At 36.7% G+C, this 23443-nt stretch overlaps 1 protein-coding gene across 6 annotated transcripts in view; it reads right to left on the reverse strand.

Annotated features, from left to right (window-relative positions):
• CHRM2 (cholinergic receptor, muscarinic 2) overlaps window positions 1-23443 on the reverse strand; it is a 145176-nt gene that overhangs the window by 113483 nt on the left and 8250 nt on the right.

Raw genomic sequence — 23443 nt, forward strand, 5'->3', positions numbered from 1 at the left:
ATTGTACTTGGTGGCCAAATATATACATCTTATTGTGGAATTTCAAAGTTCAGTGGCTATGCTTCTGACTGCAGTTTTTATCTATCCTTAACACACGGTGGAGGAAGGATGCCCAGTTAATAGTCATATGTAAAGTCTGACATGGAGTTGGACTGAAACTGGCTCTTAAGGGCCTAGATGTCTATGATTTATCTTTTCACACTCAAGTTTGTCCAAAGTCCCCTTCACTCCTTCACTAAGAGGCTCTATTCTCCCTGTGATCTGTTTCTAGTGCCACCTTGAAGAGCATTTCACGGGATTCTTCAAGTCCTTTCCTGTCCTGCTTATGTCTGCTGTGCTCCCCAGCTCTTCACAGATGGCCATACAGCTGCACTAGAGCCCTGAAGTTACCTTCTCCAAATATAACCGCTGTCCTTAGGCTGGGCTAAGGTGTAGGAAAAGAAAGTGCTGAAGTATATGATGTGAGTTCACAAGACCAGGGAAGGGTTGTGTTTAAATACATGTATGCTATCTGCTTCCAACTTTTTAGAGGCATTTAATATGAGGCTATGTCTGTTATATTTTAATTAAAGGGATTAAAAACAAAAATGTACATATCCTTTGAAGACATGATAGGTTAAATTAAGTTGTATGTAAATCTAAACTCTTCCAAAATTTATAGCAATTATTATTCCTAAAAATGACTCAATTATCTGAATTACTAGCAATGACTACAAAAAAGATGGATAGAAAAATAGATAGATAGGTAGGCACATAGACAGACAGATAGATAGACAGACAGTTGAGTTTAAATAAAGTTTGTAGTATGAAAATTAGCAGTAAAAAATTATTTTTATATTTTTATCTAAGAGTAGGCTTTGATGGTGCAGAGAGGATTCTGGGGCCTGTTGAAATCCATGAAAAGAGCAAAGATATGGTAAGGGAAGACCGAAGTGTTACGGACAGCTTTTCATTTACCTAATCAAGTTCAACTAAGACTATCATTTCATTATAGGAGAGAATGATCGAATCTGCTGACAGTTCTTCCTATCTGGCTACGTACAGGTTCATAAAATCAGACATATGTACACACTACTGTGTCAGAAACCTGGTCAGTCTCATTTCAGGGCTCTAACAATTTATAACCAGCAGCATCTTATCAAGTCACTCCTAAATACAATAACAAGAGTTTTTGTGAGATACGAATAACATGTGCACAAATTCTTTGTAAATTGTAGGGCTTACACATTTAAGGAAGGAATTTTTATATTGTATTTTGGCAAATGCAACTGATCAAGAAAAGAAGGCTTGGCCCTTACAATAAATGGAATCAAATAGCATTTGTATGTTTCTAATAATAGTGATAGATAAAGGGAGGAAATGACAGAAGAGACTAGCCAAAGGAGGTTCGTCAACATCCAAAGATTATTAATATTTGTGTTACTGTAGCACAAGCTGCCATGAGCAGCTGCATGTCTGTTTGATTCACTCTAGCGTAGAGCCCACTACATAAAAGATGCTACATAAATATCTATTGAATAAAGAAATACACATTTTTCTTCCCCTTTGGTCTGTACTGTGTGTGTTTTCAAATCTTCCCAGATGGCAAAACCACAGTGACATTGGAAACCTGCCTCTCAGGGGTTTATGTGTCTGAATTGCTTCAATCCATTTCCACCTTCGGTATAGATGCAAACCCACTAGACCTTTCTCCTTTCCTAAGAACCAGAAGGCACTAGTCTGCATCCCCAATTTTGTACAATTCATAATTGTCTAGATCCTGAAAGGACATTTGCTCTTTCCCAGACCAGTGGTCTCCATATAGGTGTGCCTACACTCAAGGAGCTGTGCAAGACAATCCACTGGCTTGCAGAAAGAATTTATTTTTATCTCAGCCTTTTAAAAAGTTGTGCACATATGCAACAATATACATGACCAAGTGATATCACATCTATCTATGTAACATAAATAAATGAATATCCATATATTAATCAGGGCTCAAACTATTTTTGTGATCAGATGTATGCAGCTGATATTCTCAGTCCTCACCCACTGCTGTCTTTCCATGTCCTCCTGCTGACTTCCCTATACCTGTGTCTGCTTCTCTGTGTCCAAGAGCTTTTTCAGGAGCCGAGGATGCCCCAAGACGTCTATTCTACCCACATCTTATGGTCAGCTGGAAATGCCCCAGGAATTTATAGCCCCTTGGTATAACCTTTAACTAATGATTATTTCAGCCACTGGTATATAAATATCCCAGCTGCCTCAATCCTCAGGTAAGGTAAATATAAAGCTAGAGATTTTGTGCCATTTCTCATAATTTCCCATGTATTCAAGTTTCAATCACCATCTGGGATGCCCATCTTAATTGAAACTATTTTATTGGCTGCCTCTTCACCCCTATTTCATGTCCCTTACTTACAAAGCTCCTTGCACTGACTTCCCAACCAAAAGCACGGTCTTATTTCTGGGAGAACACAAAACCAAAGCAGATATTTACTCAACCTCATTCAAATGCCACGGCCCTATTTTACTGATTTTTCAAGGCAACCTTATAGTCGCTGTTGATCAGTCCCGTTTTACTTCTCTTTAGTGTAGTATAGCTGCAAGGTGGTTTAATACCAAAAAAAGGTGGTGGTGGGGAGACTTGGCAGCAAAACATTTAGGTTAGTCTTAAGACTGGTTTAAGGCTTCCTCTTTCTTTAATCAGTGTCTCCAATGTCCACCCTGGGCTGCTCTCACAGTCTGAATGGAGGGACAGAGAAAATACCACACTTCAGCAACGACAGTTCAGAAATAACCCTGCTTTTGTTTTGGTGGAATTACTTTCTTCCTATTGATTCATGCAAACAAAATCACGGCTCACTAGGTTTCCGTGTTTGTTTTACTTAAACAGTCCTCCTGGAAAACAAAAGGAAAAATAATGACAATAATAAAAGCTAAGCACCCCTCTTTAGAGAAGATTATTCTTCTCGATCAGCTACTTTTCAGTATTTATCTTCCCTTGGGACTTTTCTAGATATTTGCATGAAAAAAAAATGCTTTTTTCAGCTATGAATTACCCCCACATCTACTGTTTTTTACTGAATCCATAATATTCTTTTTATCTTTCCTTCCAAATATTCACCCTGAAGATTTTCATGTTGTCAAAAACAGTTCTTTGAGTTTCAAGGAACCATAAAACAAGAGATGGATTGTTACATTTTACCATGCACATCAGCACATTAAAGAGGAGCATGAAGAATTTACATTCTGCATATACCTCTGCTGCATTGTGTCTAAAGGGAGTAGTGAAATACTTCTCAAGTCTCTTATATTAAAGCCTCCTTAATTTATTAATTAATTGAATGACATAGATTCTGGATCTCATGAATTAGACACACTTCTTAACCAACAGATATGCAAAGATGTGATATATCTTAGAAAAACAATCATATTATTGAGGTAACTAGGGCAGTAGATGGAGATCAGGCAGGTTACAAAGGATCCACTGATAGTCCCACCACAAAAACCCCTGAATCTAGAATCAGTGGCTTAGATTCTTCTTGGGAGGAAGCCAATTATATACTGACATTAAAAAGTTAATGAGTAGTTATGTATGGCCTATGCTGTAACAAAGAGTTATTTTAGGTGACCAATTGTGGGGTCATTTTCAGTTTGCCAAATGATGAAATTTCAATACAGAATCAGCTTTTCTTTTTAAATAATGAATAAGAGTAACATATGCCTAAGAACCTCCTAAAATAAGATTGCTCATTTTTAAGAGCAATAGTCTAGTCCCACTAGCCTAGTGCTAAAATTACACAGATTATAAAGTTTGAGAGTACAGAAATATATTCAAAACAGTAAAATACAGAATTGCATACTATTCCTTAGTGGTAAGCTTTCTGAGAACAAAAACTGTAATATTTTGATGTAGGACAAGAAACATACCATTAACCATAAACTAACTCAACTTTAGCACATAAAAGTTTCTTCACCATATCAATTCACACTTGATTATTAATTCATTACAACTTTCTATTCTTCTGTAACTGTTTTATACCTATTCTTATATTAGCAACCTGCTATGAAGCTCTTTGAAAACTTTCACTACTTACCCATCTTGATAATTAACTCTTGGTTTTTTTAACAAATAAAAACAAACAGTGTTCACTTCAGCTTTTAATTTACCACTCTGTTTAGACGTGGCATAGCCTCAATTTCTCTACCTTTGGATCTAGTTCACTCAATATATATTGAATAGATTCTTTAGCCTCCCTTCTATTTACTATGTGTCAAGATATGTCTCATCCTTTCTGATCAGCTACTTCTTTCTCTAACCTTAAAGTGAATCAGTCACTGGAACCATCTCATCTTTCTCTAACAGGGTCACAGGGAAGCCTCCCTATAATCTATTATTTAACATGCACATAGACACACACACAATTGGATATTCAATTCAGTCTTAGAGATTTAACAATGTGAAAGAATAAACTGCATGAATAATAAAACCGGTGTACCAAAAAACTGGTTATTTATATGACCTAAGCAATTTCTTCTACTAGTTGTATTTAGTGCTTGTCAATGGAGATAGCTTTTCATCAAATTAAGAGTATTCTCACTGCACCAAAAACGCTTAACAACTGATAAAATTTGTTTTTTTATTTCTACAAGCACATTATGCTAACATGAATTTATCATAAGCATTCTAAAGTCATTTGTAGGGATTGTGAGAAATTCATAAATTTTGATGAAAATATTTCATAATCCTCAATGTTAATTAATTCTAACATTCTGTTCTTCTATTGAATTCATTTTTAACTCTTCAAGTGAATTACCTAATGACTAGAAATAAGTTTAATTGGAATTTATCTATTGCTTCACAGTGTGGCCATAGCTGACATCAGTAGCAATTCCAAAGTATTTAAGAGAGGAATGTATAACCTAGCATAAGCCAGCTTTTGTGACTCCACTATAGGAACACACACACACACAAATTAGAAGGGATATTGATTTTAGACAGACATTTAGAATTTTATTTTCTTTTGGTCAGAATTCTTATTTTAAAGAACTGATTAAAAAATCATTGAGGGGAGATATAAATGAAGGATAAAAGTGGGGAGAAATAATTAGATTTACCAAAAAATAAAAATGAGGAGTTCCCTGGTGACGTTAAGAATCTGGCATTGTCACTGCATGGAGTGGTTTAGATCACTGGCCTGGGAACTTCCACACACCACAAGTAGGCCAAAACAACAACATGACAAAAATTAAAAATGAAGACAGGCAGATAAGCAAATGTGAACTCTCCTCTATGAAATACCACAAAAGCCATGTCTGTTTTCACTTTTCATGACTATTATTAATGCTTGCTATAATTAGCTCTAAAAGTAGTGCAGCCATGACCCTCTAATCATACTCTGAGTTATACCTAGGTATTCAGAGGCAAACACATTAAAAAAAAAAAAAAGGCAGCAGGAAAATGAATAAAAGATAAATGGCTTTCAATTAAGAAAAATGGCCTAAAACTGCTTTCCAATTCAGGAGCTCATTGATTATAAATCTACCTTTGTTTGTTATCACTTGGCAATTTTAATTCCTAAAAGAATACAGTGTAAGAGCTTTTGAGTTGAGGAGGAGCAAATGTGAGTTGAAAATAAACTGTACATATATGAATATACATATGCAATAGCAGTTTGCTATGAATATTCCAGCATACACTAAATGTGTATCTTCAGTCCAGATCTCCTAAGACTTGTATATCCAGGAGCTTACCCTAACACTCCTCTAAGTATGCATTACTTTCCTTAAACTCAAATGTTCCAAATTAAAATAATCATCTTTCTTATTGAGACTGGTTCTAGCTCTATTAGACTCAATGCCTACCCTAGAAACCTCACTGCTCTTCAGGTCTCTCTCTCTGTTTTTTTTTTTTGGCCATCCTACCACCACCACCACTTACTCAATCATCCAGGGCAGCCTATCTAGTCTCTTTAGAATTTCTCCCATCCACCTCTTCTTCACATTAACTTAGTTTGGGCACCACGGCCCTTTCTTACCTTGGTTACTTATCTGTCTTCCTTCTTTTCAGTTTTTCTTCTTTCTAAATCATTTTGCATTCTTTAATCACAGTCATTTTTAGTAAACACGAATCAATCATTTCCCTTTTGCTTAACCCTTTAATGATGCCTCACTTGCCTAAACTCATCCTTGCTAAGAAACTTTACAGGCTCTTGATACTGTGTCATTACCAACCCCAGCAGCCACATTCCCTCCCCTCACTCCCCATCACTCTGCAGTCTTGTTGTTCTGAGTGATTGGGTCTGAACTATTTTAATGAACATATAATTTTCTCTTTGCTGGTAATTCTTCAACTTCATTTGAGAGTCTACAAACCTAAATATGTCCTTGTGTGCTTTTCATTTTCAGGTAGAACCACTCTGGACACACAGACATGAGTGCACATATGAATACACCACACACACACACACGAAAATTACTACCTCTAAAAGTACTGGGACCTTAAATCTCTCTGGGTTGCAACAGTCTTCCAGCCTAGAGAGTACCACATTCTACCTAGAAAAATAATCCATCCTAATGAAAAAATTAATGAACCTTTCCACAGAAAAGAAAATCATGGACTTGGAGAATAGACTTGTGTTTACCAAGGGGGAGGGGGAGGGAGCAGGGTGGATTGGGAGCTTGGGGTTAATAGATGAAGACTATTGCCTTTGCAATGGATTAGCAATGAGATCCTGCTGTGTAGCACTGGGAACTAAGTCTAGTTACGTATGATGGAACATGATACTGTGAGAAAAAGGAATCCATAATGTATGTGTAACTGGGTCACCATGCTGTACAGAAGAAAATTGACAGAACACTGTAAACCAGCTATAATGGAAAAAAATAAAAGTCATTATACATTAAAAAAAAATTAATGGTGCCTTTAGGTACAATATAAGATGGCATTATAATGCCTTCCTAGATGTAGACTAGACTGGGGAATTCAGAGAATTCACAAAACTTTGGAAAAACAACGCTTGCTTTAACCTCTTTCAACCACTGAGAAATCATGTTCCATCACTCAGAGAATTGTGGGGCAAGGCCTTTTTTTATAATGGAAAACTGAGACTGACTTTCCAAATGTCTCTGATGAATATCATATCAGATCTTTCAGAGGTCACCTAGTTCAGTCCTCTAGCTTTCAAAAGAGGAGACTGAAGCCCAGATGAATTTGAGATGAATATGACTCTCTCTCCCAACAGTTCTACTATTACTGTTGATTTTTTTCTTTTAGGAAGATTTAGAAGTATTTTTTCCCACTGCTCATATGTTTTCATTCCCTCTTGCATTATCTGTGAAGAAATAGAAAGATGAGTCTTTTATTATACTATAGAAGCCACGGACTATATGAAGCATGGAACAGGTAACAGAAATTATATATTCAAAACAGGCCTATATAAGAAGTTCCCCAACCTGTCACAATTTGCACATTCCTTAAGTTCCTTCATGGGTGTTATCAAACTAACACATCTCACTACTGGTCTATAGCTTCATGACTTACATGGCCAGAAGCAGAGCTTTATATTTCTAAAATTACTGAAAGCCAATATATGTTTTATGCAATAGTGACTATGCTTTTTTCCCATTTAGATTCTTTACTTGAACATCAAATATATTGAAAAAATTATTTATAGGTACTTGCACATCTCACTGGATTCCCTATTTTTTAAAGGCATGAAAGACCTTTACAAGTATGTTTCATTAACAAAGCAAAGCTGTGACTAGTCAGAATCACTTCAATAACAACACATCAGTGAAAGAGCATATTAATCCATCAAACACAATTTGGTATTTGAACCCTTTGCCATAAAAAGGAAAAAGTGATTTGCCAAAGGAATGTCACTTTAGGGGCTATGGGCCGGGTGAGTAGGGTATAGCAGCAGGAAAGTTTACACTGGGTGAATATTGTTATTGCAATCACCGAAATAGAAGGCAACTGGCAAATTAAGACTAAAATTTCAATTGTTTACTGAGTTATTAAATTTAATTTCAGAAAAGGAGTCTAAAGAGAAAGACATGACAACTAAATACATTGTGTTATCTGGAAAGGATCTCAGAGCCTAAAAAGGATATTGTGTAAAAACTAGAGAAATACTAATTAAATATAGGCTTTAAGTTAGTAATAATGTATCAAGATTGGTTCACTAGTTGTGTCAAATGTATCATACTAAAGTAAAATATTAACAGGGAAAACCAGGTGAGGGGTATTATAGGAACTCTGTGTACCATTTTTGCAACTTTTCTTTTAGGTCTGAAATTATGCTATACATTTTAAAGTTCACTTTTAAAAAGTGAGTCCTGAGTTCCTAGACTTAGAAAATTAGTTGATGGTAGAACTGTTTCCTGAAATGAGAAAGACAAGGGGACAAAGTTGGAATAAAAGCAGTAGAAAGGGAAAAAATATTTTAGGATGTAGCAACATTTTATTTTGGAGCATCTTAATTTGGAGATGTTAGTGAAACTTCCAAAGAGAGACACAAGACAGGTGGGAATGGATGTCTAGAAGACACCTAAAAAGCAAATGAGAAAGTAGCATAGTGGTTTCCAGGAGCTGGTTGAAGGTACATAATAACAGATACAGAGTTTCAGTCCAAAATGGAGAAAATTTCTGGAGATGGATAACATTAATGGTTGCATTACAATGAGAATATACCTTATGCCCAGAAGGGAAGGCTTTAAAAATGGTTAAAATGGTGAATTTTATATTGTGAACTGGAGACTGGCATTTGCCATCTGACTCTACAAGGACTGAATCACGAGCCACTGCAGCTGCTGCCCTTCAACACCCCCTGAAAGGAGCTCAATGTGGAGATCAGAAGTGAGGCACTCTATGCTTTGGGAAAACAGGAAGAACAGGTCTTCAGATATATATATTCAGGAGATTTTATGAGCCCAGTTCTTGCGTCTCCTCATATCTAGAAAAGCGCTAAAATGCTTCATGGTGACATCTGCCCCTCATGACCAGCAGCAACCTTCTGCAAAATGTATCCTTGATTACATGCACTCCCCCTTCACCAAAATCACACATATCCCAACATTCTCCCCTACCTCTCTGGATCCATTTTCAGAGGTATCTGAAATGCTACTTCCCAGGCTATATTCCTCATTTTACCCCCAATAAAATTTAACTCTCAGCTTTTACGTTGTGCATATGTTTATAAGCTGACAATATTATGTACATTTTTGCCACATTTTTTTAAAAACAGTAAAATGACTCTGTATCTCAGGAACACAAATACTTATTTCATCATGTCTTTCTCTATTACAAATAAAGAACACAAAAGTACACGCTAAAAGTGCCAAAAAGAACAACGAAATTTGAGAGGGATGATTATTATAGGTGGAAGTTCAAGGAAAGAATCTTGGAAGTGGTACTTTTCAGTCATTTCATCTTTTTCTATATGTCCTTCCTAGAATTTCTTTTCTTTCAACACTGTTGGCCCCTTTATGACTACTTCTAAGGATGACAATGTGACTTAGAGTCAAATCCACACATGCGTTTGAATCCTAGCTCCACCTCCTACTGGCACTGCTGCCTTCTTTATGCTATTCAACCTTCCTAAACCTCTTCTTCCTCATCTGTAAAATGGAGATACCATTTATCTTGGAGTTTGATGAAAACCTAGTAATGTTTTATACACACACACACAGTGATTTGATCTTAAGATGTACTCACTAAAGGGCAGCTTTAATACACACAGTAGCTTTGGATAGAGACATATGTCATAGTCTGCTTCAGTGGGCACAGCCAGAGTGGCAAACCCTGCATCCCTTTCAGGCTGGAAGGATCTATTAGTTATTATAGCAGAACCTATGGTTTCTGGCTATCAGGATGAACGCAGTCCTCTGGGGCTTCTCCCTAGAACATCCCTGATAAACAGACTGTTTCTATTCAGGATCGTTCTGCCTCTGAGTCACAAGTTCTCACTACTGCAGAACATGGCAATTTGCTATTGAGCACTGACATCCTTTTGGGATTCTGCAGAGGAAATCTACTTAATTTGAAAGGTAGCCAATGATCACAAAATATTCTGTTCAGAACTTTTTTCTCAGAACATATGATCAATATCATTGGTTATTCTTAGCAGCAGTACATTGCCTGTCCTAGAAGCAGTGACAAGTAAGACTGCTGACCTAATACTGTGGATTTGATTCCATGTGACCATATCTCTCCTTACATTTCAGTTAACTCTGTCCATATCTATCTCAACAGGACCCAAGTCAGCAACTCCAGAAATCATATTTAAGTGTAAACTAGATATTTCCTAATTCTCCCTAAGATTAAGAAACATATTATCTCATTTTTGAAGGAATTTCCTTGAAATTGGGGCAATAACTTTAACCTATGACTTCCAGGTTGATAAAAAAGACTTATAAGACAATTAATTGTGAAGTTCATGCTGAACTTCGATAGGAAACAATTAGGAACAGCTAGATACGCTATGTTAGGCAGGCAGAATTCTTTATTCCTCACTGGGTAATCCTAGTCTATTATGAAGGTACCTAATGTCTCACACCTGCATAATGTTTGTGAAATATTTCTGGGTCCAAAAGGAATAAGGAAGGCAGCCTAATAATACAAGAAACACAATTTTAAAATATGTTCAACATGGAAAAACAGCATCCATGTAAAAGTACTATACAGATACACCAAATAAGTACAGTTGGCAGTTCTATCTGAATCTAAAGTATTAAAACAACAATAATCATTTTAGTATACTTCATTTGTACAGCATTTCAAGTGGCTATAAAATGCTTCCAAATTTATTTATTTTGATTCTTGAATTATTTTATGAAGTCAGAAGTATGGGTATTGGTAATATCCATTATAGAAATGAAGAAACTGCAGAGTTGGAAGATGTCCTAAGAGTTACAAAAGAAGATACATGGTACTTGAGTTGGAAAAACAGATATGTTTCCTGATTCTTAAAGTTGAAATTGGGCAAACTCTTAAACATTCATGTTTATTACCTGGAAATCAGTAATAATACTACCTCACAGGACTTAAAATGTAGCAATATAAGCAAAATTAAATGTGAAGGCAGTAATGTTAAACAGACAGGCAAATGTTATTCTCTTCCTTAGCTCAAGAAGAGCTAGGCATGCTCCAAAGTCAAGTCACCTCTGTATAAGGAGGAGGAGCTCCCCTGTGCTCGAAGCTACCTGCAAAGGGCTAGTATTCGATGACGGCTGCACATTCAATCTCACACCACCTCAGAACACATCTATCCATCATTAAACACTGTAACAACATTAAAGAGCAATGCTTCTGAAGGAAACGAGGACAGGAAAATTGGGCCATGAGACAGGAAAGTTCTTTTTGAATAGGTGATCACTTTTATTTGGAATAATCACACCAACCTTTCTTTGAAGCTCCCAAATCACTTTATTAACAAGAGGAACTATTCCTGTGATTTTCCCTTTGGAAGAAAAAAACATATCCTAGTCTCAAGTTAAGCCAAGGAAAACTGTGAGGCAAGAAGCTCATCAATGAACCATCTGAGCAGGAAACGCTAACCCCTCATTTCTCAAAATTCATTCCCGAGCAGAGAGACCTTTTGCTCTAGAGACTAAGGGCTGATGATTGGTGTGACTTGGAAAATGTTATTCTTACTCAGCTATGTAATTTCTTCCTGAAAACCTGCCAGAATATTTCTCAGTGAATTCCCATAGCCTCCAACACCTCAGGTCAACTATTTACTTTAGGCTGAAGGAAGGATTAAAGCAGGAAGATTCCCAGAGGTTCCCATATCTCTCCTCTCTCCAGTGCAGACATGGGCATGAGTGTGCACCTTTATCAAACATCACGGGAAGGCAGGATTCACCTCCTATCACAAAGGCTTTTTTTAGGTTTTAGGTTAGCAGCCCACGCTCTAAGCTATGATTTGCTACTCTCATCCTTTGTGAGTAATGACAGGACACAGGTAACATGCAATTATTCAGACATAGCAAGGCAAAGGAACACATGCAGCAGAGTCAGGGTAAGGAAGAAAAAGAAAACTAGGATTGTTAATATGAAGTTGTCCCTGAGGTAACTGTAGTATATCAGGGAGTCCTGGACAGTCTTAGGGCTCCCAAGGGAAACCTGGTTCCACCCAAAGGAATCCAAAATCCTATAGGTAGCTTTACTTCAAATATGCCTTACGGAAGACTCTCCAGCTGGGTTGACTCGGGGAACCAAGAGAGGACATTAAACACCTCCCAGAACAGAGAACTCTTCCTTTTACATCTGTTTCTTCAAATATAACGTGGAGCCACCGTTAGAGAATGAAATGTTTCCAGGTAAAATTTAAAATGCATACATTCAAAGTATCTTACAAAGATCTGTTTCTCAGAGATCAAGCATCAGAGACTTCCTCCCATCTCTCCTGAGTGGATTCTAGGTTTCCTTAGGAGGAAGAGAGAATTATTGCTGCGAGACAGAGTCAGTGAGATTTTGAGTTCCATAATGATTTTTTGTTTGTTTGTTTGTTTGTTTAAGGGCGTGTTAATTCAAGGAAAAAGTTTGGACCCATAATTCTTAATTTATTTTTCAGGAACACATCTACAGGACTTATCACCAAGGAGTTCCCGGTTGATTTCCACTGCACACTCAGGGGAATTTCTGGCAATGACATAGTGGGTTTTCTGTGAGAAAGGATAGAAAATACAACCAGGTAGGAGGTGGGCATTCTGAATTCTTAGCCAAGCCGTATCACCCTAGACAAATCATCTGAGATCACTAACTGTGAATGTCCTCAATTGGTTATTATTCCCCTTTTGGAGTTTTTATGAAAATAAAATGAGACGATGGATCTAATAATTCACTTTATTTATTTTTTATTTTTTTATTTTTATTACTTTGCTTTTTTAGGGCTGCACCTGAGGCATATGAAGGTTCCCAGGTTAGGGGTCTAATCGAAGCTACAGCTACCAACCATGGCCACAGCCACGCCAGATCCGAGCCACTTATGCGACCTACACCACAGCTCATGGCAACGCCAGATCCTTAACCCACTGAGCGAGGCCAGGGATCGAACCTGCAACCTCATGGTTCCTAATCAGATTCGTTTCTGTAGCACCACAACAGGAACTTCCTAATAATTCACTTGAAATTGAAGTGTTTTTTAAAACAGAGTATTTTTGCATTTTAAATCATCATTAAACAACCCACAAATATGACTTCGAGAAAGTATGAAGGAACCAAAAAAGTGAAGAAATGTACATATGTTCTGAAACCCAAACTGAGACACCCAATCCACTACGTATCTATATCTGGGAAAATGGAATACGGAATTTATCAGTTAGAACCACTACAACAAATTACTTTTCCTTAACACAAGATACATGATGTTGGGCTGTTATGCTTCACCAATTTTGCCTTAGTCCCAAAAGCAGAAGTAGTCACACTTTGAGAAATAACATAAGAATCAGTGAAGCTTCTTCTAAAAGAAGGATCAGGAGTTCCTGGTGTGACACAGCAGAAAAGAATCCAACTAGTATCTATGAGGATGTGGCTTCAAACCCTGGCTTTGCTCAGGGAGTTGAGGATCCAGCGTTGCTGTGAGCTGTGGTGTAGATCACAGTCACGGCTTGGATCCCAAGTTGCTGTGGCCGTGGTGTAGGCCAGCAGCTGTAGCTCCGATTCAACCCCTAGCCTGAGAACTTCCATGTGCCACGGGTTGGTCCATAAAAGCAAAATAGTAATAATGATGATAATTTTAGAATTTTTAAAAGATAAAATAAAAGAAGGGTCACAAACCTTTGTGTATGTGCCAGATAGTAAGTATTAGAGACATGGAAAGCCACATTGTGTTTCTGTTGCTCATGTTTTTTCTCTTTCTTTCCTTTTCTTTCTTGCTTGCTAACAACTCTTTAACAATGCAAAAAACATTCTTGGCTAGAGGCCAAGGTTCTTTCTCCACCCTCCCAAATATATATATATTGATACTTTTTCTTTACTCTGTTGTGATAGCCGTGGCTTGATAAATTAAAGAACAGTTATTCTTTTCATACCTTACAGACACAGATTTGGAATCACTTTACATAAATATGTATCTTCCAAATCCCTTATATATAATAAGTACTCAATTATAATATTTGTGGTTGAAGTCATCTAGTCTATGATATATATTTGTTACAGGAGCTCAAGCTGACTAAGACATTCCCCTTCAATCCAATAAAAGCTTCTCACTCTTCAAATGCTCTATTAAACCAGGCTTCACTTGAATTAGTCTCACTCTTCTCTGCTGTTACTGCAGGAGTCCTAACGCCTCTATTATAGCACTGATATACTGTATATCCTTGTTTATTCCTCACCTCATCTCCAAGGGTAGATTGTAAGGGCTCAAATAATGGTTATTCATTTTTGTATCCTAGATGTCCAACAGAGTACAGGGATGTAAGCTAGTTTTGCAGCAGTAAATGTGGAAGAATAAATGAATAAACAAGTATTGCCAGTGTATCAATATCTGTCCTCCACAAAGCACATACATATGCTTTCCATATAGTAACTGACAATACTGAAGGGAGACAGAGAAGTAAGCTTTAAGTACAGAATGAGAAGAAAAATGATACTGACATGGGTAATGGACTTTTTTCCCCTCAGATTTAAATATGGATTATGTCCTCTTTATATGACGTGGTGGGTGTGTGTGTATGTGTGTATACATACATGTAATCTCTGGAATTTGAGTTCTTTTTCTGGGAGGGGTGGAGTTGAAGGAAGTACCTAGTCCTCTTGTCTTTGTGAGCAAGCTGTGTCTCAGCTGTGTCTGAATTCCACAGAAGTTCCAAAGATAGAAAAGGTGGAAAATGCTGGGGTACGATTCCATTGTGAAGAAAGTGCAATCTGCTACAGAAGGATTGTCATCCTTGTCCAAATATTTTTTCTTTGAAGCTATATGAAGATGAATGAAGTATTCTCTAAAACGTGGAGGCGAATTAGCTTTCAGTCTCCTCAATTACAGTTTCTCAGAAAACAAAGTCCCGTCTGTCTTCTGATGAACTACTAACTAGTACACACTAATAGCACCAGCTTTTGATAAGCTCAGGAGCTCACACTAGATAAATATAAAAGAAAAAAAATGATTTCCTGAGATTTTTGTGAAAAGTTTCCATGTTAATTTTAGGTCTTCAGGTAGTGTGGAAATTTCTTCTAGTGAAGCAAGGTAAGCAGCTTTATTTCCTAGCAAAACACCCTTTTGATTCTGCCACTGAGCAACCCCTAAAGAGAATACAGTATTTACAAACAAGGCTCTGGCATGTTCTCCTATACTTTCTCATCCTCTCACAGTTCCAAATGCCTCTTAAAATAGCTTTGCAAGTGCTTTCCCAATATTCCCCAGGAGCACATCACGTTCCAGTGTAAGTGACAGTGGTCTGAGAGGGCATTCTGTCACCTCATTGTAAATTTCTCTGGACCATGAAATACCCAGTGTCCCTAAGAACACCAATTCTCAACTCACTTACACTTGCTTCTCCTCTCCACTTTCCTCTGATATAAAACAAAGCAAAAAGACAACAACAAAAATGAGCATTTCATTTTGAAAATATTTGTGGCAAAGCTGATTACATTTGTGGTTATCAGGACTTCAGGATGAAGTAATCTGCTATTTGGAAGAAAAGTACACTGACCAGAATTAGGAGAGATGACATCAAACTACAGCTTTCCAATTTGTCTCTTTTCTTGCTCTAAAGAGACCGCATGAACAATTTTTTGCCAATTTGGCAGTAGATGTGACAATAGGGTTTCCTAATAACCTTATGAAATGAATAGAATAAAGAGGTGGATTTTGATGTCATTTCTAAAATCTTCATCCATCATATTTCCCTCTGCTTTTTAAAAACTGTCATACATCTCCAGGGAAAAAATACATTGTGTAATTCATTTCCAATTATTTTTTATTATATAAAGTTAAAAGAGTGACTTGCTATTTTTTAATGAGCATCAACATTATTAAAAAATTGGTTCAGATAGATAACTGTAAGGATTAATAAAAACTCTATTTGCATGCAATTCAATAGCAAAAATGAATAGATGAGATTGCCAAAACTTCTGGAAATCAGGAAAGTAGATACTCTCAAGATTGAAGTAACTCCTTGTACTAGGGTTGAACCTCAGCAGGAATTCAGAATGATGACCTAATAGTCAATCCACGTTATGACAGTTTATCTTCCATGTCATACCTGTCATCAAAGTTTTGACAATCACTCTAGTTTAAAACTCAGCATTTCCAACAAAATCTTACCACTAAATCATGAGACTCCCTTTATAAAACATTAGAGTAACAGAAGAGGTGAGGTGGAAAAACAATCAGAAATCCCACACAAATGATAAAGACTATCAAGGCAGGTGTACACCTCAGATCTTTCTAAGAAAGAATAAACTCAAGTGTTAAAAATAATCACATAGAACATTTTATGGAAGTAGCCACAATGGGGTCATGAAATTGAAAATGGATTGAGTATCAAGATGTTCAGACCCCACATCCTGGCTCCATCACCTTAAATCATCATCTCCCACAGGACAACCCACTACTTTTTCTTGTTCACAATCTCCTTAACTGTAAAATAAGGATAGAAGACTAGATAATGTTTATACCACTTCGCTAAATTCTTGACTCTATGAAGCTGAAGGAACTAAAAGCAAGTTGGCAACTGCACAATGGTCTCCCAAATGCATATTCTTAACTATTACTTTATACTGCCTGACAGTGGAGTATACCTTTTGGAGGACACTGTAGCCTCAAGTCGGGGAAATATGTCTAAGCCTTTTCTCACTAAGCTCTCTAGTTGGTTGTGAAGGCCAGCGGAAGATCCCAGCTACCAGGAAGCACAGTCCCACCATATCTGTTGAGGCTGCTGCAGTGCTGTTATCAGAGAATGCTAAGACATGAGGAAGAGAGGGGGTGAAAGTGTAGTACCTCCCCTTCCCTGTAAATATTCCTGTGTGATGATAGAGAGGGCTCAGGTAGGAGGGTTAGTGAGAGCAGAAGCGATATGATTTGCACAGAGTAAATGTTAAGCAAACATTTGCTAAAATAATCAATAAAAGAATAAATGAATACTCTAATTAATACAAAAAACCAAGGCTGGATAGCTCAGTAACATTTCCACAATGATACTCTGTCTCATGATATAAATCATTCTCTATCTATGGTCATAGATCTAGTAGATGGAGTCAAGCAAAGAGTCAGTGGCACTGTAGGTCCATTCTAGTGTGAAAAAAAAAAAAAGCGGTGTGTTTAAATTATATGTGACCTGTGCTGGCTAAAGTTTGTTTCAAAATATGCTATATATAGTAATAAACAAGATGGGTCCCTTCAAATTTCATGTGCTAGTTATCAATCAGATTCAACTTAAAGTAATAATACTATATACCTACAAAAGGTAGCCTATAGAAAATTTTGCTCAGGTTCAGGGGAAGTGTTGGTTTCAAAAGTGGGAAAGTTTGTCAGAAGAGGAGATTGATTTTGAAAGGAAAATATCACCTAGAAAAAGAGTTTCTTGAAGCAATTTCAGAGGATGATTACTTGTTGTTATGAAATCAAAGGAAGAAGCAGATTAGGGTAGTAGAAATTTTGGACATATAGCAGACCATCATGGCATAAAACCATCATTAAAAAATACTTCCTGAGTTTCATTATGTGACAAGCACAGAGCCAGGTGTAAGATTCAGTGCTGAGAAGAAGAACTTTAAAAACCACAAAATACAAAGCCTATCTTTATGGAGCATGTCTCTTCAAATGAAAGTAGAGAATATCAATGGCAATTTTATTCATTGTATAAAGGAGTTAACTAGAAAGTACATATGAAGTTGAAGATTGGGCCCAAGCAAAGATATTAAAAGTCAAATTTTAAAAGTTTTATAGGACTTGTTTTACTTCTCAAATAAATTAAGAATGCTCTCTCTGCTATTGGTAAAGCAAATTAATTTTATGCTCCATTTACAGATCAGTACAAGTATCTTGGGTAAGTTTTCAGGTTTTTTTCTTAGCTTCATCATGAGCATCTGACTGCTGAGGCTTGATGATCAACTGGGAAAGATAAATGGAAAAGGAACAGATCTGTGAGGTCCTTTCTTCCCTCTGCTGGTATTTACTGATTCAAAGGAGCAGAAGAATTGCCAACACTGGATAAACAAACCATCTAAGCCTTTCAACCAAGAGGTGAAAGATTTTTGTTGCTTGAATTAAAAAAAAAAAAATTTTGTGAAAAATATAATAATGGAAAAAATTTTTAATTAAATAAAAACTGCAAGATGGCAAGTAATGATGGTCTTCTCTCACTAAGTGCTGAGATAAGGATGGGAGGAGTTAAAGAAGGAAGAGATAGAATTAAGAGATATTCAGAATATGAGTTCTGTGACTGTTATTGTCAAGTTCCAGAATTTTAAAACATGGAAATGTACGGTTAGAGAAAATACAAGCATACATGTATATATATAGTGAAATAAAAAAAAAAACTCTAATCCATACCTAAAATTTTATCTTCAAGGAACAAGGAATTTTATCTTTGAAAATACCAAAGAAAAACTAATGCACTGGAATATTACTCAGCACTAAAAATAAAGGAGCCATCAAGCTAAGAAATGACATGGAAGAAACTTACATGCATATTGCTAAGTGAAAGAAGCCATTCTGAAGAGGCTACATACTATATGATTCCAACTATATGACCCTCTGAAAAAAGTAAAGCTACAGAGACAATAAAAGGATCAGTGGTTGCCAAAGGTTAGGAGGGAGGGATAAATGGAGGTGGGGGGACAGGATTTGTTAGGCAATGAAACTACTATTTATGATACTATAGTATCCTCGGTTTTGCTGTGAACCTAAAACTGCTCTTAAAAAAAAATCTACTTTTAAAAAAACTAGAACAGCAAAAAGGTTGAAAAAAGAATCTGTTTGAATTTTAGATTACTCATCTATTGATATCATTTCATTTTCAATTATATTGGAAAAGTAAAATAAGAGCCCATGGGAACATGGGAGAAAAAATAATTTTTAAAAGTAGTCAAATATTTGCTGCAAGTGGATGCGTAGGTCACACTAATTTAATTAAAAGAAGCAAACAAGGCTGTCTAGCACAGGAAACTGTATCTAGTCACTTGCGATACAACATGATGGAGGATAATGTGAGAAAAAGAATATATATATATATATATATTCACCTGGGTCACTATGCTGTACAGTAGATACTGAAAAAATACTGTAAATCAACTATGATGGAAAAAATAAAAATCTTAAAAAAAAAAAAGAAGAAGCAAACAAGGATAAGGATATATAGAAAATCTGACCAGTATACGGCATGGTGGTTTTAATGATCCCCAACTCCTAAGTCTTAGGGAAATTAGCTAACAAATCTACAGTCACCATCACTTATTTCTGAAAGTGAATCTCATACCAAGAGGTGCCAAAATATTGGAACTGGAGCAACATCTATTAGAGGAGAAGAAAGAAAGGCTGCCAACTATAGCCTACACTCTAGATTCAATATCTACTAAAATAATGGTACTAAATCAGAGACAAAAAATGTAACAAACTTTAGGCACTGGAAAAAACTGCCAAAAGCAGGAGCAATTAAATGGCTGAGGATTGAGAAACTGAAGAAAGATCCACAAGGAACGGATCATGGGAACTTGCCTTGTGATAAAGAAGCTAAAAAAAGCTACGGAACATCAAAGGGGAGACATATGACATCCTCTTTCTTCCATGAAAATGACTCCTGGGATTCAGTATGAACACTTAAGTCATAAAAAGATGTCATTTTATTTTGTTTGCATATAGGAACTTGCTAGAAAATAAATATGACCTCCTTTCTCTCTCTCCTTGAAAATAAAATTAATCCGAATTTTAATAAATTGTTATAGAGACAGAAGCAAAGGAATCTCCTTTTAAATGAGAGAATTTTAAAGAGGAATGCCAAGGATGTGAATTTTTTGAAGAATGTCTTATGTAACAAACTAACTGCAAAAGAGAAGAACAATTATCACTTTAATTAATTAGGGACCTGTTGTTGCTCCCTTGTGAAAGATAATCCTTGATTAAAAGTGTCAGTATGTAAAAATATTGACTGATATTGAAATGTAAGAGTGTGAAATTTCAATTAATTGTAAAAAATTATCTGGTATTATCATTTACCAATAGACACTAATGATACTCAGAGATTTGAGGCATACAGAGTTGACAGTGGACATGTAAACTGGAACAGAATTGATCCACTGATGGTGCATCCCTCAGAATAATTAGCTCTTTTGGCCTTTCATTTTATATCTGCAATGTAGAGGTTAATGTTAAGTCACAGTAACTATTCCACAGAGGAAAGGAATAGATATTACAATATGAAATAAAGGATCAGCTATTTTAACAACACATAGTGTTTTCTTTCTTTTATTTTAAATGACTTTTATTTTTTCCATTATAGATGGTTTACAGTGTTCTGTCAATTTTCTACTACACAGGAAGGTGACCCAGTCACACATACATATATACATTCTTTTTCTCACATTATCATCCATCATGCTCCATCATAAGTGACTAGATATAGTTCCCAGAGCATAAGTGTTTTTCATAGTCAACAGAAGTGTTCTAATATCTATACAGTTTATAATTATTCATAAAATCATATTCATGCCTTAGCAATTCCATACCTGGAAGCCTTGTTGAAACTCTTTTTCCCTCTGTGCCTATAAAGAGCTACAAAAGGAACTTGAAGGAAAAAACATCTTGAAATGTGAAGCCTATTACTAGACCAAGCCAGGAGGTGAGTAGCCAAACAGATGCTAAATCCACCTGAGAAAGATTCCTCCAATATAGACTCTCTTTTCATAATTCCACTTTCTGAACTCAAACTGTAATGTGCCTCTATTTCTTTTTTTTTCCCTATTTTTATTGCCTTCATAAAAATTAGATGTCAACTAATATAATGGGGTATTCTTTTAAACAATAATCACTTTAAATAAACCATTATGGTACAGGAAAACAAAACAAAACAAAACAAAAACAGAAGTTCAAAACTCATCTTTGGGAGTTCCCGTCGTGGCTCAGGGGTTAACGAATCCGACTAGGAACCATGAGGTTGTGGGTTTGATCCCTGCCCTTGCTCAGTGGGTTAAGGATCTGGCGTTGCCGTGAGCTGTGGTGTAGGTTGCAGATGTGGCTTGGATCCCGTGTTGCTGCGGCTGTGGTGTAGGTTGGCAGCTACAGCTCCGATTAGACCCCTAGCCTGGGAACCTCCATATGCCGAGGGAGTGGCCCAAGAAATGGCAAACAAAACAAAACAAAACAAAACAAAAGATGCAAAACTCATCTTTGACTTCAGGCATGAGACTGATGCCCAAAGCAATGGACTCACTTTTAGATCCCGAACAAGGTATTTAGTTGACAGGCACCAACTTCAACACTGAGAGAGAGGGAGAGGGAGAGCGGGAGAGAGGGAGGGAGGAAGGGAGAGAGAGAGGGAAAGAAAGAAGAAATGAAGGAAGGAAGGAAGGAAAAAAAAAAGAAATACAGACAGACAGACCATCTATTACATCTGGTTGATGTGAGGTATTGGAAGAGTATATGTAAAGAAATGCCACAGACCCAAAATTTGGTAGACACAAGAAACAGCTATGAGATTATTGTTTTTCATTATCACTATTATTGTCACAGAGGAGCATCTCATCCAAAATTCTGAACTTTTCCCCAACATGGAAATATCCAGTCATGGAAAATATCCAGTCAGGATCACTTTAAAGTAAATGGAAATGTTTACCTTTGGTACCCATCAGTCAAACCTTCATCAGCCACTCTTTTCTCTGCCTTCAGTACTCCCAGCATAGCATTCAAAAGGTGAAAAAAAGTCTCCAGTGTTTAGGCTTACATGTGAAGATATAACTACCATTCCACTGATAAAATCTAACAGATAAGTAATTTTGAGGATGAAGCAAGAAAGCAACAGGCAGATCTGGGAAACACTTTGGCCTTGGGGCTAGTTTTTATCTTCTCCCTAAAATGAAAACAAACTCCCTGATGATCTGCAAAGAATGCAGGCAAGTAGAGTTTTCCCACCACCTCCTATTTTCATAGTGGTTATATGGTAGCAGGGGAGAAGAAGGCACAGAGCATGAAAAAATCTTCATTATGTTCAACAACATGAAATTGCAGGAAGTTCATACTCTTCCCCTAGCAAATTATTGCATGCTTAGGTTTTATAAAGAGTCAGAAAAAGTAGCCTTTATTGTAATTCTTTAGTTCCCCATCTCACTCCTTCTAAAGAATTCCTTAGTAGTTAATTAAGTAATCAAAAGATAATAGGTTTGTCTTCCTCTATTATTTCATCTTGTTTACTGGCATGGCATAGTTGGTGAGGTAAGGGAAAGCTTCTTTGCTTTATTAAAGTGGAATACTTGTCTTTCTGGCCAAGGGTGAGTAATAACATCAGGAAAAAACATCACAACATTCCTTTTCCTGGAGGAGGTTTCGTATCAGTCTGTTATTGGGGTTCGTTGCAGCGTACAACATTTTGCAACAGTAACAGTGAAATATATTCCCATTAAGATTTATGACAGTTCCCCCACTGTCCTCCATTAGAATGCCTCCACTTGATCTGGGAGAGAGGAAGAGGGCCAGGGGCTCGGTCCAGCTAGATTAGTAATGAAAGCCCAGACAAAATACCAGAGAGGAGAGTGCACAGAAGAGCTTTAGAAGCACAGAGATGTCTTCCCCAGAAGGTATCAGAGAAAATGAGGGATTGCATGCAGGGACAATGAAACAAGGCATAGAAAATATAATAATCAAGAAAATAATATCAAAATAAATCTTATAGCCAGAACTGATTTAAATCTAAGGACATAAGGTAAACATACAGGACTGTACCCCATCTAAATAAAAGGTACCAGAATCATATGACATGGAAGAGGAGCACCTTTTTCTGTGCATGTCCTTCTGGATTGCTACTCATCACATGCAACTGAAAAATCAAAGAGTCTCTGGCCGCAATTAAGCTCTCAGTCTTGATGGTCCACACAAGATGGAAAACTCCTGTGATGATGACTGCAGCAACATTTGGGATGATCAACCACACTTCATTTTTCTCCAGCACCCTTTAGATGCCAATTCCTCAATCTGCAATTATTTAAAATACGGTCCTTCGATTACCCACCTCGGTATCATGTGAGGTGCTAAACACACAGATTTCTGCATCTGACCTCAAAATCTTTGCAAGAGGAAAAGAGTACTTCAAGAATTCAACCTGTGAATGAACCTCTTTTAAAAAACTTCTTAGAAGACAGTAGGGATTCAAATAATCCAGAAGGTGGCTATTTAAAGCAATATACATGATGACTACGAATGCTGACTCTGGAAAAGTGAATCCAGTTTTGCCATGGGATCAACATTAAAGGATATAAAGAGTCGCCATCTTCAGAAAAGACAAGCCCTGCTCTTCCAAACCTAGA

This window comes from Sus scrofa, chromosome 18, assembly GCF_000003025.6.
Source record: "Sus scrofa isolate TJ Tabasco breed Duroc chromosome 18, Sscrofa11.1, whole genome shotgun sequence".
Classification (NCBI taxonomy): domain Eukaryota; kingdom Metazoa; phylum Chordata; class Mammalia; order Artiodactyla; family Suidae; genus Sus; species Sus scrofa.